General features: G+C 41.3%; 1 pseudogene; it reads right to left on the bottom strand.

Moving 5' to 3' along the window:
* Positions 1 to 11042: 11042 nt before the first annotated feature.
* Positions 11043 to 11804, bottom strand: LOC101028569 (small ribosomal subunit protein eS6-like; annotated as a pseudogene).
* Between the last annotated feature and the right edge of the window lie 2046 nt (positions 11805 to 13850).

Here is a 13850-nt window from a genome sequence, read left to right as displayed (position 1 = left end):
TGCATCGTAAAACCTTCAGAAGGAAAGGAGAATGTTTTGTGGACCACTTTGGTTTTCTTTTTTGCTTGTGGCAGTTTTAAGTTATTAGTTTTTAAAATCAGTACTTTTTAATGGAAACAACTTGACCAAAAATTTGTCACAGAATTTTGAGACCCATTAAAAAAGTTTAATGAGAAAAAAAAAATCAGGAGATAACAGATGCTGGAGAGGATGTGGAGAAATAGGAACACTTTTACACTGTTGGTGGGAGTGTAAATTAGTTCAACCATTGTGGAAGACAGTGTGGCAATTCCTTGAGGATCTAGAAATGGAAATACCATTTGACCCAGCAATCCCATTACAGGTATTGATCGACTTACGACTTAGGCAACTTACGACCATTCGACTTTACGACCACAATCACTAGCCACGACTGCTCCATGTCTGGCAGCGCAAACGTTGCCCAGCTGGGCGTACGACGGTGCGGACCAGCTTCCGGCAGCACTACCATCTCTGCGTGCACCATTTCAACTGTACATATAGCCTACTCAACTTATGACCAAATCGTGTTATGACCACTGGCTGTACTAGGTATATAGTCAAAAGATTTTAAATCATTCTATTATAAAGACACATGCACACATATGTTTATTGCGGCACTGTTCACAATAGCAAGAACTTGGAACCAACCCAAATGCTCATCAATGATGGACTGGACAAAGAAAATGTGGCACATATACACCATGGGATACTATGCAGCCATAAAAAACGATGAGTTCGTGTCCTTTGCAGAACTGTGGATGAAGCTGGAAACCATCATTCTCAGCAAACTGACACAAGAACAGAAAACCAAACACTGCATGTTCTCACTCATAAGTGGATGTTGAACAATGAGAACACATGGACACAGGGAGGGGAACATCATACACTGGGGCCTGTCGGGGGGTGGGGGCCTAAGGGAGGGGTTGGGGGATAGGGGAGGGATAGCATTAGGGGAAATACCTAATGTAGATAAAGGGGTGGTGGATGCCGTAAACCACCAGGGCAAGTGTATACCTATGTAACAAACCTGCACATTCTGCACATGTACTCCAGAACTTAAAGAGTTTTTTATATATATACATATATATATTTGTATACAACAAGCAAACAGCTTTTTTGTTTTGCTTTGCCTCAACAAATTGCAATTGCCATTCATTGTGAAATTTAAGATATACCTTCTTCCAGGCTTTTTATTCTTTACTGTTCTGGTTGTAGTACTGGTAGGCTACCACCATTTGATTCTACATCAGAAGTATGTCTTAGCTTTAAACTTAATTTTTTCCCCATATTTGCTTTTAAAATTAGAACAGGCTGGGTGCGGTGGCTTATGCCTGTAATCCCAGCACTTTGGGAGGCCGAGGTGGGCAGATCAAAAGGTCAGGTGATTGAGACCATCCTGGCCAACATGGCAAAACTCTGTCTCTACTAAAAATTAAAAAAAAAATTAGCTGGGCATGGTGGCATGCACCTGTAGTCCCAGCCACTTGGGAGACTGAGGCAGGAGAATCGCTTGAATGAGGGAGGTGGAGGTTACAGTGAGTTGAGATTGCACCACTGCACTCCAGCCTGGTGACAGAGCAAGACTCCATCTCAAAAAAAAATTAGAACAAAAATATTATTCTGTTATAATAATAAGCATTTTCATTTAATTACCAATTACAATTTATATAGGTATCACTTTAACTTGTGCAACCTGCATAAAACATTCAAATAATCATGTTACAATGTTACATGGGTGCATAGGAAAAATCACTTAAATAATTTTGTGGACACCAACTAAACTGGTAATGTGTTCATATAACATGACACACGTGTGCACAGTGCACCAAACAATGTCACAATGACATCTTACATGATGCAACAGTTAAAGTGAAATGTAGCCCTATCAAACCAATGGAGTTGTATTAATGCAAAAATATCTAACATTGGTTCAATTTTAATTACAAATAAAAATTGCTGTCTCAAAAAAAAATTAAACTGAAATTAAACATTTATTTCCTCAGTGGTGCTAGCCACATTTCAAGTGCTGAAACATCCACATGGCTAGTAGCCATTATATTTAACATGACTGCTTTGTACCAAATATGACTGTTCCTGGCTTGCTTTTAAATGCTGACTTTGATCTTCTCACTGTTTGCTGTGCATTGGACTCTTGACCCTTCTGATGGACTCACACTCATTGCCCCTCACTGTTCTTAATTAAATCAGACTATGGTGTTCTAGTTTCAGCTTTTTTGGTCCCTTTCTCTAGCAGCACCTACTTGGTTAGTGCTTCTCTTGGACCAGCCTGACTCCTCTGCAAGGTTGGGGGACTAGGATGGGGCAAACATTAGTAAGAAGGAAACAGAGGTCAAGATGGAGGAGGCGGCTATTACAAAGCAAACGGCAGCCCTAACTAATTCTTCTTTCTTTCTTTTTTTTTTTTTTTTTTTTGAGACGGAGTTTCGCTCTTGTTGCCCAGGCTGGAGTGCAATGGCGCGATCTCGGCTCACTGCAACCTCCGCCTCCTGGGTTCAGGCAATTCTCCTGCCTCAGCCTCCTTGAGTAGCTGGGATTACAGGCACACGCCACCATGCCCAGCTAATTTTTAGTATTTTTTTAGTAGAGACGGGGTTTCACCATGTTGACCAGGATGGTCTCGATCTCTTGACCTCGTGATCCACCCGTCTCGGCCTCCCAAAGTGCTGGGATTACAGGCTTGAGCCACCGCGCCCGGCCAATTCTTCTTTCTTATCTTGGACAAAAACTTTCAAAAAAATTGCAGAAGATGTTACTTAAGCACAGATGTAATTATTTTTGAAAATCACACAAAATAGTGGAAGAACTGAAAATTAGCCAACATTCTAATTTTCAAAAAGGAGAAGAAGATTCTGCAGACAATTCAGACTCAATACATTTAATAACCATCTTAAGCAAGATCCTAGTATGAATTTGTCAAAAATTGGCATGTGAACTTTTAGATAACGAAGCAGTGATTGCCAGGTGATAACCTGCATTCATATGAAACGATCTGGGCCCAATACACCCACTTCCTGTTTTGATAAGCCGATGAAACTGGCAGTAAGGCTGCAGATGCCTGAATTTCATTAAAACACTTGGCAAGTCTCTCACAATATTTTTGTAGCAAAATAGACACAAACCTGTTGAATGATAGTATCACATTGTATCTGATGTTCAATCCAACTTGATATTTGTTAAACAGATTCTTTTCTCCTTGCAGAAGATTTGGACAAAGTCTCCAGAGAGATGATGCCTCAGGATCTCATATCAAATCTGTCCTTAATAGTTAGTGAACACGATTAATAATAGATGGGCTGAGGACACTGGGCATGATATTTATAGCTAGCAGAAATCTAGGCTTGATAACCAGTAAATTGAATAATAGTCTAAGAATTCAAGTAGCTCTCAACAGTTGAGATTTGTGGTTTAAATGTATCTCACCAGGGCATCAAATAGCTCAAGAATAAAATTGCAGAGATGTGATTCTTAGTATAATTTGTATTTACCTGAAATTATACCAGCTTGGGGTGGGGCGGGGTGGGGAGTATGTACATAACAGTTCCAGGAAAGTGGGAAAGTGAGTTGTGGGTCATGATGTCAGTAGTCTCTGATTACTATAAGTACCGCACATTTAGCTCCATGGTTACTAGCCCATGGTTACTAGACATCTAGCCCAATAATTACTGTAACTATTGGCCATCTACCTTTTCCCCCTGCTCTCCCCCCTCACCCCACCCCACCAACAGCACACTGAATGGCTCTCAGTGAACAGTTTGAGTTGATTTTGAAACAATTCGGTATTGAAACAATTGTTTCAGCATTCAAACAATTCAGTATTACACCAGCTGGGATGAATGGATATTACACCATTCATTTGGGGTGGGACTGAGCCAACAGGAGGCAGGTACCATTCTCTTCCAACTTCTGTTGTTGTTTATGTCCACACAGCGATATAGAAACTAGCTCCAGGCCGGGCGCGGTGGCTCAAGCCTGTAATCCCAGCACTTTGGGAGGCCGAGGCGGGTGGATCACAAGGTCAAGAGATCGAGACCATCCTGGTCAACATGGTGAAACCCCGTCTCTACTAAAAAACAAATACAAAAAATTAGCTGGGCATGGTGGTGCGTGCCTGTAATCCCGGCTACTCAGGAGGCTGAGGCAGGAGAATTGCTTGAACCCAGGAGGCGGAGGTTGCAGTGAGCCGAGATCGCGCCATTGCACTCCAGCCTGGGTAACAAGAGTGAAACTCCGTCTCAAAAAAAAAAAAAAAAGAAAAAGAAACTAGCTCCACTAGCTAACACCGCATTATAGTATTTGTGACAGCAATCAGGTGTATGTTTCTGGTCCCATCTGCTGCTAGCACTGATCTGGCACTGCTGCCTTGTAGCCTCTGTCCTGACAGTGGGTGCAGGTTGTTGCTGCTGCTGCCACTTGTACCTGGGCAAGCTCCAGCAGATCCTCGGTTCCACTGTCACTTCACCACACTTAGGTGGTTAGAAGGAAGTGCTTAACTGATCTCACCACAGTTAAGAAGTGTTCATTTTCCACTATGCAATGCGGAATGGTGATCTTCGAAGTTAAAAACCGATTTTTTTGCTGAAGAAGCATTTCTACTCTAGAGGACAAAAAATGAAGTTGGAATTTGCAGCTGTATGGCTTCTTTTCCAGTCCCTCCACATTGCCCTGAATATTGATAGTGGAGTGTGTTGGGGTTTTTCTCATTGCCACTTACACTCATCATCTGAAGAAAATTGTAAGCTGAATGCTTATAAATTTATGTCTATGGTCTATATTTCTACACTGAGATTTATTTATTTGCCTTTTTAGTATCTGCTGGTATAGTACATCCAGGTGTATTTCAGTGTATCCACCTGGCATCATAGTTAACTTTCATTCATCTAGAATTTGTACCCACTAGAAGATAAGTCTGATGAGAGCAAGGACTTTGTATCCACAGAACATAGAATAGTGCCTGCCACTTAGTAGACACTTAATACACATTTAATGAAAATTTTAGTTCAATGTGAAGACTTTCCTAACCACAGAGGTGTTCACAATTGGAAAAATCTTTCCCCCAGTGGCACTGAGCTTCCTATGACTGAATGTTACTTGCCAGGGATATTGAGCAATACAGGCAACTACTGACCAGAAGCAGAGAGGAAATTAAAAGAGAATCTATTATTTTATTTGCATGAAATGTGACTATTATAGGATTAAAGGTACAAATGTAGTTGAATTTTTCATAAGCATAACTGATTTCTCTCTGCATCCTCCAATTCTTTCTCTTCCCCATATGTGTTCTCTCTCTTTCTCCCCAACACACACACACACACACACACACACACACACACACACACACACACACACAGAGAGATTTTTATGTAACCTGGATGCTGCTACTTGGTGGCTATCCTGTCCCTTGAGATCTTGATTGACTTGAGCTCAAGTTGCATGACGTGGAATGCCCAAGATTTCTATGAATTACTGAAAATTTATGTGGCCCATAATCCCCTGTGCTTCAGGAATCTTCATCTCTGCTATCACTGTCCAACCACCACCAAGGCAGATGTGAAATCCAGCCTTTGCATAATTTTCCACCAGCCAAGGTATGTCAACGCTACGGAATCAGTGGGGTCAATCATATCACTTGCTGCCCACAATGACTTGCACATTTCTAGGAAGTCCTTTGTAGACTCTCTTCCTCCAGTGCTCCATCCAACTTCTTTCTCCTACCTCTTCCCCCTGCTTCCCACCTCCTCTGCTATCCCCTTTAGTCCCCCCTCCTCTTTTTCTCTCCCATCTTCTCCTCTCCTTCCTATCCCTCAGCTCTCTCCTTCTCTCATCTTTTCCCTCACATTGAAGAACACCAATTTTTTTTTCCTCTGTAAAGCACTATTCCGGTCTACACCAGGCTTTGTTATCCACCATTTATCTGACATTTACCTATCAAATGCCTCTGTTCCAAACAAAGATTATTCTGTACCCACAAACAACTGTGGTGCAAAATATCAGTATGATTTTCAATTGCCATTTGTTACGTCGACACCACATTTTGAGCCCAGTACGTGTATGCCAGTCTTCACTCTTGTTTAATTTTTACTCTTTAGCCTGAAGTAATACTAAGAAACCTAATACTGGAATTATTCCATATATGGTGATATGGTTTAGATGTTCATTGCCTCCAAATCTTATGTTTAAATATAATTCCCAATGTTGGAGGTAGAACCTAATGGGAGGTATTGGATCACAGGGCAGATCCTTCATGAATGGCTTAGCACCATCTCCTTCATAATGCATGAGTTCTCACTCTGTGTGGCACTTCCTCTCTCTCTTGCCCCTGTTCTCTCCATGTGGCATGCTGGCTTCCCATCATCTTCTGCCATGATTGAAAGCTTCCTGAATCCTTATCAGAAGCAAGTGCCAGCACCATGCTCCTGGTAAAGCCTGCAGAATTGTGAGCCAATTAAACCTTCTTTTTCGGAGCTGGAGTCTCACTCTGTCACCCAGGCTGGAGTGCAGTGGTACGATCTGGGCTCACCACAACCTCCGTTTCCTGGGTTCAAGTGATTCTCCTGCCTCAGCCTCCTGAGTAGCTGAAACTACAGGTGTGTACCACCATATCTGGCTAATTTTTTTTTTTTTTTTGTATTTTTGGTAGAGATGGGATTTCACCGTGTTAGCCAGGATGGTCTGGATCTCCTGACCTAGTGATCCAGCCACCTCGGTCTCCTGAAGTGCTGGGATTATAGGAATGAGCCACCATGCCCAGCCACAAAACTTTTTTTCTTTATAATAATTACCCAGCCTCTGGTATTTCTATATAGCAATGCAAGAATGGACTAACACAGAAAATTGGTACCTAGGAGTAAGGCATTGCTATAAAGATACCTGAAGATGTGAAATTGGCTTTGCAACTGGGTAACAAACAGAGGCTGAAAGAATTTGGAGGAGTCAGAAGACAGGAAGATGAGAGAAAGTTTGGAACTTCTTAGAGATGGGTTAAATGGTTGTGACCAAAATGCTGATAGAAATACGGACACTGAGGGCAAGGCTGACAAGGTCTCAGGTGGAAATGAGGAAGTTACTGGGAATTGGAGTAAAGGCCATCCTTATTAAACCCTAGTAAAACACTTAGCTATATTGTGTCCATGCTCTAGGGAATTGCGGAAGTTTGAACTTAAGAATGGTGACCTAGGGTATCTGGCAGAAGAAATTTCTAAGCAGCAGATTATTCAAGATGTAATATGGCTGCTTCTGACAGCCTATATCAGATGTGGGAGCAAAGAAATGACTTAAATATAAGTTGGAACTTATATGTAAAAGGGAAGCAGAACGTAGAAGTTTGGAGATTGTTCAGCCTGGCTCTGCGGTGGAGAAAGAATCCAAGCAGGCTGTGGAGCAACCACTTGCTAAAGAAACTAGTATAACTAAAAGGGAGCCAGGTGCTAATGTACATGACAATGGGAAGAAGGCCTTAAAGACACTTCAGAAATCTTTGAGGCAGTCCCTCTCAACACAGGCCAAAGGCCTAGGATGAAAGAATTATTTCAGGGGCCAGGCACAGGGCATTGCTGCCCTGCTCAGCCTTAGGACACTGCTCTCTGCATTCCAGCACTCCAGCTCTACCCACGGCTCAAAGGGCCGTCAGTAAAGCTCAAGCTGCCTCTTTGGAAAGTGCAAACCACCATAAGCCTTGGCAGCTTCCACATGGTGTTAAGCCTGCAGGTGCACAGAATGCAAGAGTAAGGAGGCTTGGCAACTCCCACCTAGATTCCAGAGGATATATGGGAAAGCCTGCGTGCCCAGACAGAAGCCTGCAGTAAGAACAGGGTCCCTGCAGAGAAACACTGCCAGGCAGTGCTGAGAGGAAATGTGGGGTTTGAGACCCTACAGAGTTCCCAGCAGGAAACTGCCTAGTGAAGATGTAGGAAGAGGGCCACTACCCTCCAGGGCTGAGAATGGAAAAGCCACCCGCAGCTTGCAAGCTCAGCATGGAAAAGCCACAGGAACTTAACTGCAGCTCACTAGAGCGCCTACGGGGATTGCATTCTGCAAAGCCATAAAGTCAAAGCTGCCCAAGGCTTTGGGAATCCACTTCTTGCACCAGTGTGCCCAGGATACAGGACGTGGAGGCAAGGGAAATTATTTTGGAATTTAAAGTTTAATGCCTAGCCTGTTGGGTTGCAGACTTCCGTGGGGCCAACTGCCTCTTTCTTCTGGCTGATTTCTCCCTTTTGGAATGGAACATCTACCCAATGCCTGTACTACCAGTGTATCTTGAGTATAAGTAACTTGTTTTAATTTCACAGGCTTCTAGGTAGAAGGAGCTTGACTCAAGTCTCAGATGAGACTTTGGACTTTTGATTGGATTAATGCTGGAATGAGTTAAGACTGTGGGAAACTGTTGGGAAGGGATGACTGTATTTTATAATATGAGAAGGACATGAGATTTGAGGGGCCAGAAATGGAATGATATGGTTTGTATGTTTGACTCCTCCTAGTCTCATGTTGAAATGTAATCCTCAATCGTGGAGGTGGGGCCCAGTGGGTGATATTAAATCATGGGGGGGGAGCAGATCTTTCATGAATGACTCAGCACCATCACCTTCATGATGAGTGGGTTCTCACTCTGTTAGTTCATCTGAGATCTGGTGATCCCTCTCTCTCTTGCTCCTGTGCTCTCCATGTGACATTGTGGATCCCAAATGCCTTCCAACATGACTGTAACCTTCCTGAGGCCTCACCAGAAGCAGATGCCAGCACTATTCTTCCTTAAAACCTGCCAAACCATGAGACAATTAAATCTCTTTTCCTTATGAATCACCTAGCCTCAGGTATTTCTTTATAGCAATGCAAGAATGGACTAACATACATGTTAAATGAATTCTTATTTAGAATAGTTGGAAAATTAGATATTAAAAACATCTACAGGCATTGATCGACTTACAACCTATGCAACTTACAGCCATTCGACTTTACGACCACAATCGCTAGGCACGACTGCTCCGCATCTGGCAGCACAAACGTTGCCCAGCTGGGCATACGACAGTGCGGACCAGCTTCCAGCAGCACTACCATCTCCACGTGCACCATTTCAACTGTTATCCCAGACTCGGTACAGCAATTTGTGTTTTGTGTCTTGGATATTTTTCATCAAATCCCTCCCAAGATGTCTACTAAGAGTAAATTGTCTTTGTCTACGCCTCAGCCTGCCAAGAAGGAAAGAAAGGCCATCGATCTCGACACGAAAATGAAGGTAATTAAGCAGTACGAAGGAGGAAAGAAAGTGAATGTGATCTCACGTGATACGAAGTTATCACACTCGACTGTGTCGACAATTCGTGAAGCTGTGAAAGGTTCTGCACCCATGCGATCGACAGTTATAACAAAGCAACGAAGCGGGCCCATCCACGAAATGGAGAAATTGCTATATATTTGGATGGAGGATCAAATTCAAAAACAGACACCATTAAGTCTTTTTACTGTGCAGATGAAGGTGAGAAGTCTATTTCAGACTCTGAAAGAGCGTGCTGGAGAAGATTACAGTCAAGAATTTGTAGCAAGCACTGGCTGGTTCCAGAGATTCAAGAAAAGATTCCAAATGCATAGTGTTCGAGTGACTGGAGAAGCAGCGAGTGTGGATGAGGAAGGAGCACGTACGTTTGTTGATAGTCTGGATGAATTAATTACAGATGAGGGATATCTAGCAGAACAGATTTTCAATGTTGATGAATTTACAAATGAAGAGCTAATTGAACTGGAAGAAGAAAGAGTGGCGGAAGAAGAAAGAAGAGAAGCAGAGAAAGAAGAGGAGGAGCCAGAAAGAAAGTTCGCCACTAAGGGATCATCAGACGATTTATCTTTACTGAATAAACTTCTTACACATTTTGAAGCAATGGGCCCAAACATCAAACGATTTGCAAGGATTGAATGGATGGCGCACGATGTGTTTCGTCCGTATCGTGAAATTCGTGAAGAAAAAAAGAAACATACAATTCAGACAAAGCTCACCATGTTTACGAAGAAACCAACTCAGGTAACCCCAACTGCTGCCTCAGATGATGACATCAACGATTCGCAGCCAAGCACCAGCGGCCAATAAAATGTTTCGTACGTGTTTATGTATTTTGATATGTTTTGCAAGTGGGAAAATGTTTCCTATGGTATTTTTTACACCTGTATTTTGTATTTTTGTAAGCACCTGTATTTTGTAATTTTGTATGTTTTGCAAATATTAAACCAGTTGTACTGGTAATGCAGTGTTTTACTTAAACTTGATGAATGTAAAAATACAGTAAGAAACAAAATGGTGTAGAGATGATACTGAACAAAGAAAATTATGATATATAACAATAATGAAAGAAAATTATGATAAAATATGACTTAAAGATTTTTATAACATCATTTCACAGTACTGTACATATAGCCTACTCAACTTACAACCAAATCGTGTTACGACCGGTCTGTCGGAACCAATCGTGGTCGTAAGTCAAGCACTAGCTGTATTTTAACTTTTAGGGTAAATGGGAATTAAGCTACTTACTATTCTTATAGATAGGAATAAATTTAATTCCCTCTTCCTCCATGAGAACTATCTTTTTGAAAAAAAGTAGTTTATTGTCTTTTCTGGTTATGAAATTAACACAAACATAAGATTAGAAAATACAGACAATTAAGATGATGAGTATGATAGCTGATAGTTTTTTAGTATGTATATGTTCAACACTCTTCTAAATGCTTATGCTTTACATATACAAATATGTTGAATTCCTCATATTGCCCATGAGGTAGGAAATATTATTGCCTCCATTTTGCCTATGATAAAACTGAGAGGTACAGAGAGGGTAAATTTTTTCCTCAAGGTCATACAACCGGAAAATAAGGATCACAAATAATCACATCTAGAGACAATTATCATTTCAGTGACTATTCTCCATGCTTTTCTTTATCATATCTTTATTTAAATGAGATGTTAAATGACAATTTTGTAACCTGCGTGTTTTTTTAGTCTGTCTTATTTGTTACTCAAAAAAATCTTCTTTTTGAATGGATTCAGACTTAGAAGTAGAAACTCACAGAGACGACAGTCTGTGTCTCTTGGTAATCTGTTCTTGATGCTTTTCTTTAGCCTCCTTCATCCTCTTGGCCAAAAGTTTGGCATATTCTGCAGCCTCGTCCTTATTCTTCTTAGTGTTCTGCTTCTTCAGAGCAGTAAGCTGCCATTTGTGCTGTAGGACACATGGAGGAACAAAATACTGAATTTTGGGTGCTTTGGTCCTAGGTGTCTCGCCTTCTTTGCTTAAGGGCTTTCTTACAACGTACTGGTGGACATCCCCTTCTTTAGAGAGACTGAAACGCATGCAGGTTTTGCTAGCTCTTTTGGGCCCCAAGTGATGAGTCACAGTAGTGTCAGTCAGTCCAGAAATATCCTTCTCTTCTTTTTTTTCCCTACAATAACTAAGTTGAGAATGCTCAGGTTGGCATCCACAATGCAACCACAAGCAGATTTTTGCTTATCTTTTTCCAGTCCTGTAACAGGAATGCCTTTTACGCAGTAGCAGATGGACACGGCCATGGGTCAAGACACACTGCTTCATGGGGAAACCTTGTTTGTCAATCCCATCACTGATTCAGAACATGCAACCCTTCCATTCTTTATCTACAGCATCAGCAGCAACTTCTGTGGCCATATACTTCCCATAAAAAGTATGACGCTTGTGTTCATTGTCCACTTTAATGAGTTTCTGGCAGCCAGTGACTGGGAAGGAGATGTTCAGCTTCATCTTGAAGCAGCTGATTGCCCCTGAGGCACCACGAAAAAGAATGGATAAGATGTTATCCAATGGATAAGCTGTAACCCTGCATTTATAACCTAATAATATTGCATCAGCTGGCTGTGGTAGCACACTCCTGTAGTCCCAGCTACTCAGGAGGCTGAGGCAGGAGGGTCACTTGAACTCAGGAGTTTGAGACCATCCTGGGCAACACAGTGAGACCCTGTCACTAAACAATTTTTATAATTTTCAGGGCATGGTGGAGCATGCCTGTAGTCCCAGCTACTCAGGAGGCTGAGGTAGGGGATTGCTTGAGCCCAGGAGTTAAAGGCTGTAGTGAGCTATGATCACATTACTATGCTCCAGCCTGGGCAACAAAGCAAGATCACATCTCTATTTAAAATAATAATAATAATAATAATAATAATAATATTGCATGGATAGCTTTCCATGCCAATAAACATAATCTTCACCATCATTTTTGTGGCCACAGTGTTCCACTATATGGAGATATGTAATATAGCCATTATATAGTACTTTAAATAATGTTGAGATTAACATCTTATCCATTCATTTTTTTGTTCACCTGTCTGATATTTTATCTGGATACAAATTTCAAGAAGCATTGTCACTAAATCCAAGAGAACATTATCAGTTTATTTTATATACGTGAGACTAGAGATAATTGTATTTTTTTTTATGCATTGTTTCTTTTCATCACTTTTCTAGATAGAATACTAATAACAAAATGGATAATTAGGTGCCTTCCCATTAGAGAGGAAACAGGCCGCTATGTGTTATTTTTTCAAATCAAACTACTATCAGTAAATTTGGCAAAAACAAGCAGATGAACATAATTCCCCATGAGCTCACTGGGCTCCTCATAGTTTGTCACATTTGAAACATTAGACAGTGAACTTTTGTTTAATGGTGTTGTTATCACCTTCTAGTGGTAAGAAAGCAAAATCTGACCATGATGGCTCAGGTTAGTAGGGGTTGTTTTAAAGAAAAAACCCCAAACAAGAACCGAAAACCAAACGCCGCATGTTCTCATTCATAAGTGGGAGTTGAACAATGAGAACACATGGACACAGGGAGGGGAACATCACACACCAGGGCCTGTGGGGACGTGGGGGGCTAGGGGAGGGAGAGCATTAGGACAAATACCTAGTCCATGCAGGGATTAAAACCTAGATGAGGGTTGACCACCATGACACATGTAAACCTATGTAATAAACCTGCACATTCTGCTCATGTATCCTGGAACTTGAAGCAAATTTAAAAAAAAAAAAAATGCAAACAACAACAACAAAAAACCCAAACATAGTCTATAGCTTCAGCGTATTTTTACTTTTCTTTTGTTTTGGTAATACAACCGCAAGGACTAGGAAACTCCAAAAAATAAACCAGATATTTTGATGTTAATATGGGCATAATTTCATCTTAAGTATGAAACCAGGTATTGTAGTTCAACTCTGAAAGGTCAGGGAATGTAGTTCAGCTCTAAAAGCTCTAAAAGGTCAGCTCTAAAACATTCAGGGAATGTTAGGTGTTTTTTTTTTTTTTTAAAAAAAAAAGGTCAACTTTTCCCACTGTCTCAGACTTGTAAACACCTACTTAAACTGTAATTGTCTTTGTGGTTAATTACGTGTTTTTTTTTTTTTTTTTTTTTTTTTTTTTTTTTTTTTTTTTTTTTTTTTTTGAGATGAAGTCTCACTCTGCCACCCAGGCTGGAGCACAGTGGCCCGATCTTGGCTCACTTTAACCTCTGCCTCACTGCAACCTCCGCCTCCTGGGTTCGCAATTCTCTTGCCTTAGCCTCCTGAGTAGCAGAGATTAGCCCACCACATCCTACTAATTTTTCTGTTTTTAGTAGAAATGGGGTTTTGCCATGTTGGCCAGGCTGGTCTCAAACTCCTGATCTCAGGTGATCCACTCACCTCGGCCTCCCAAAGTGCTGGGATTACAGGTGTGAGACACTATGTCCTCCCAAAGTCCTGGGATGACAGACATGAACCACCATGCAGTTAATTACTTTTTATATAACCTCCAGCT

The sequence above is a fragment of the Saimiri boliviensis genome, chromosome 6 (assembly GCF_048565385.1).
Source record: "Saimiri boliviensis isolate mSaiBol1 chromosome 6, mSaiBol1.pri, whole genome shotgun sequence".
NCBI classification, from domain to species: domain Eukaryota; kingdom Metazoa; phylum Chordata; class Mammalia; order Primates; family Cebidae; genus Saimiri; species Saimiri boliviensis.
This window is presented reverse-complemented; position numbering and strand designations above follow the sequence as displayed.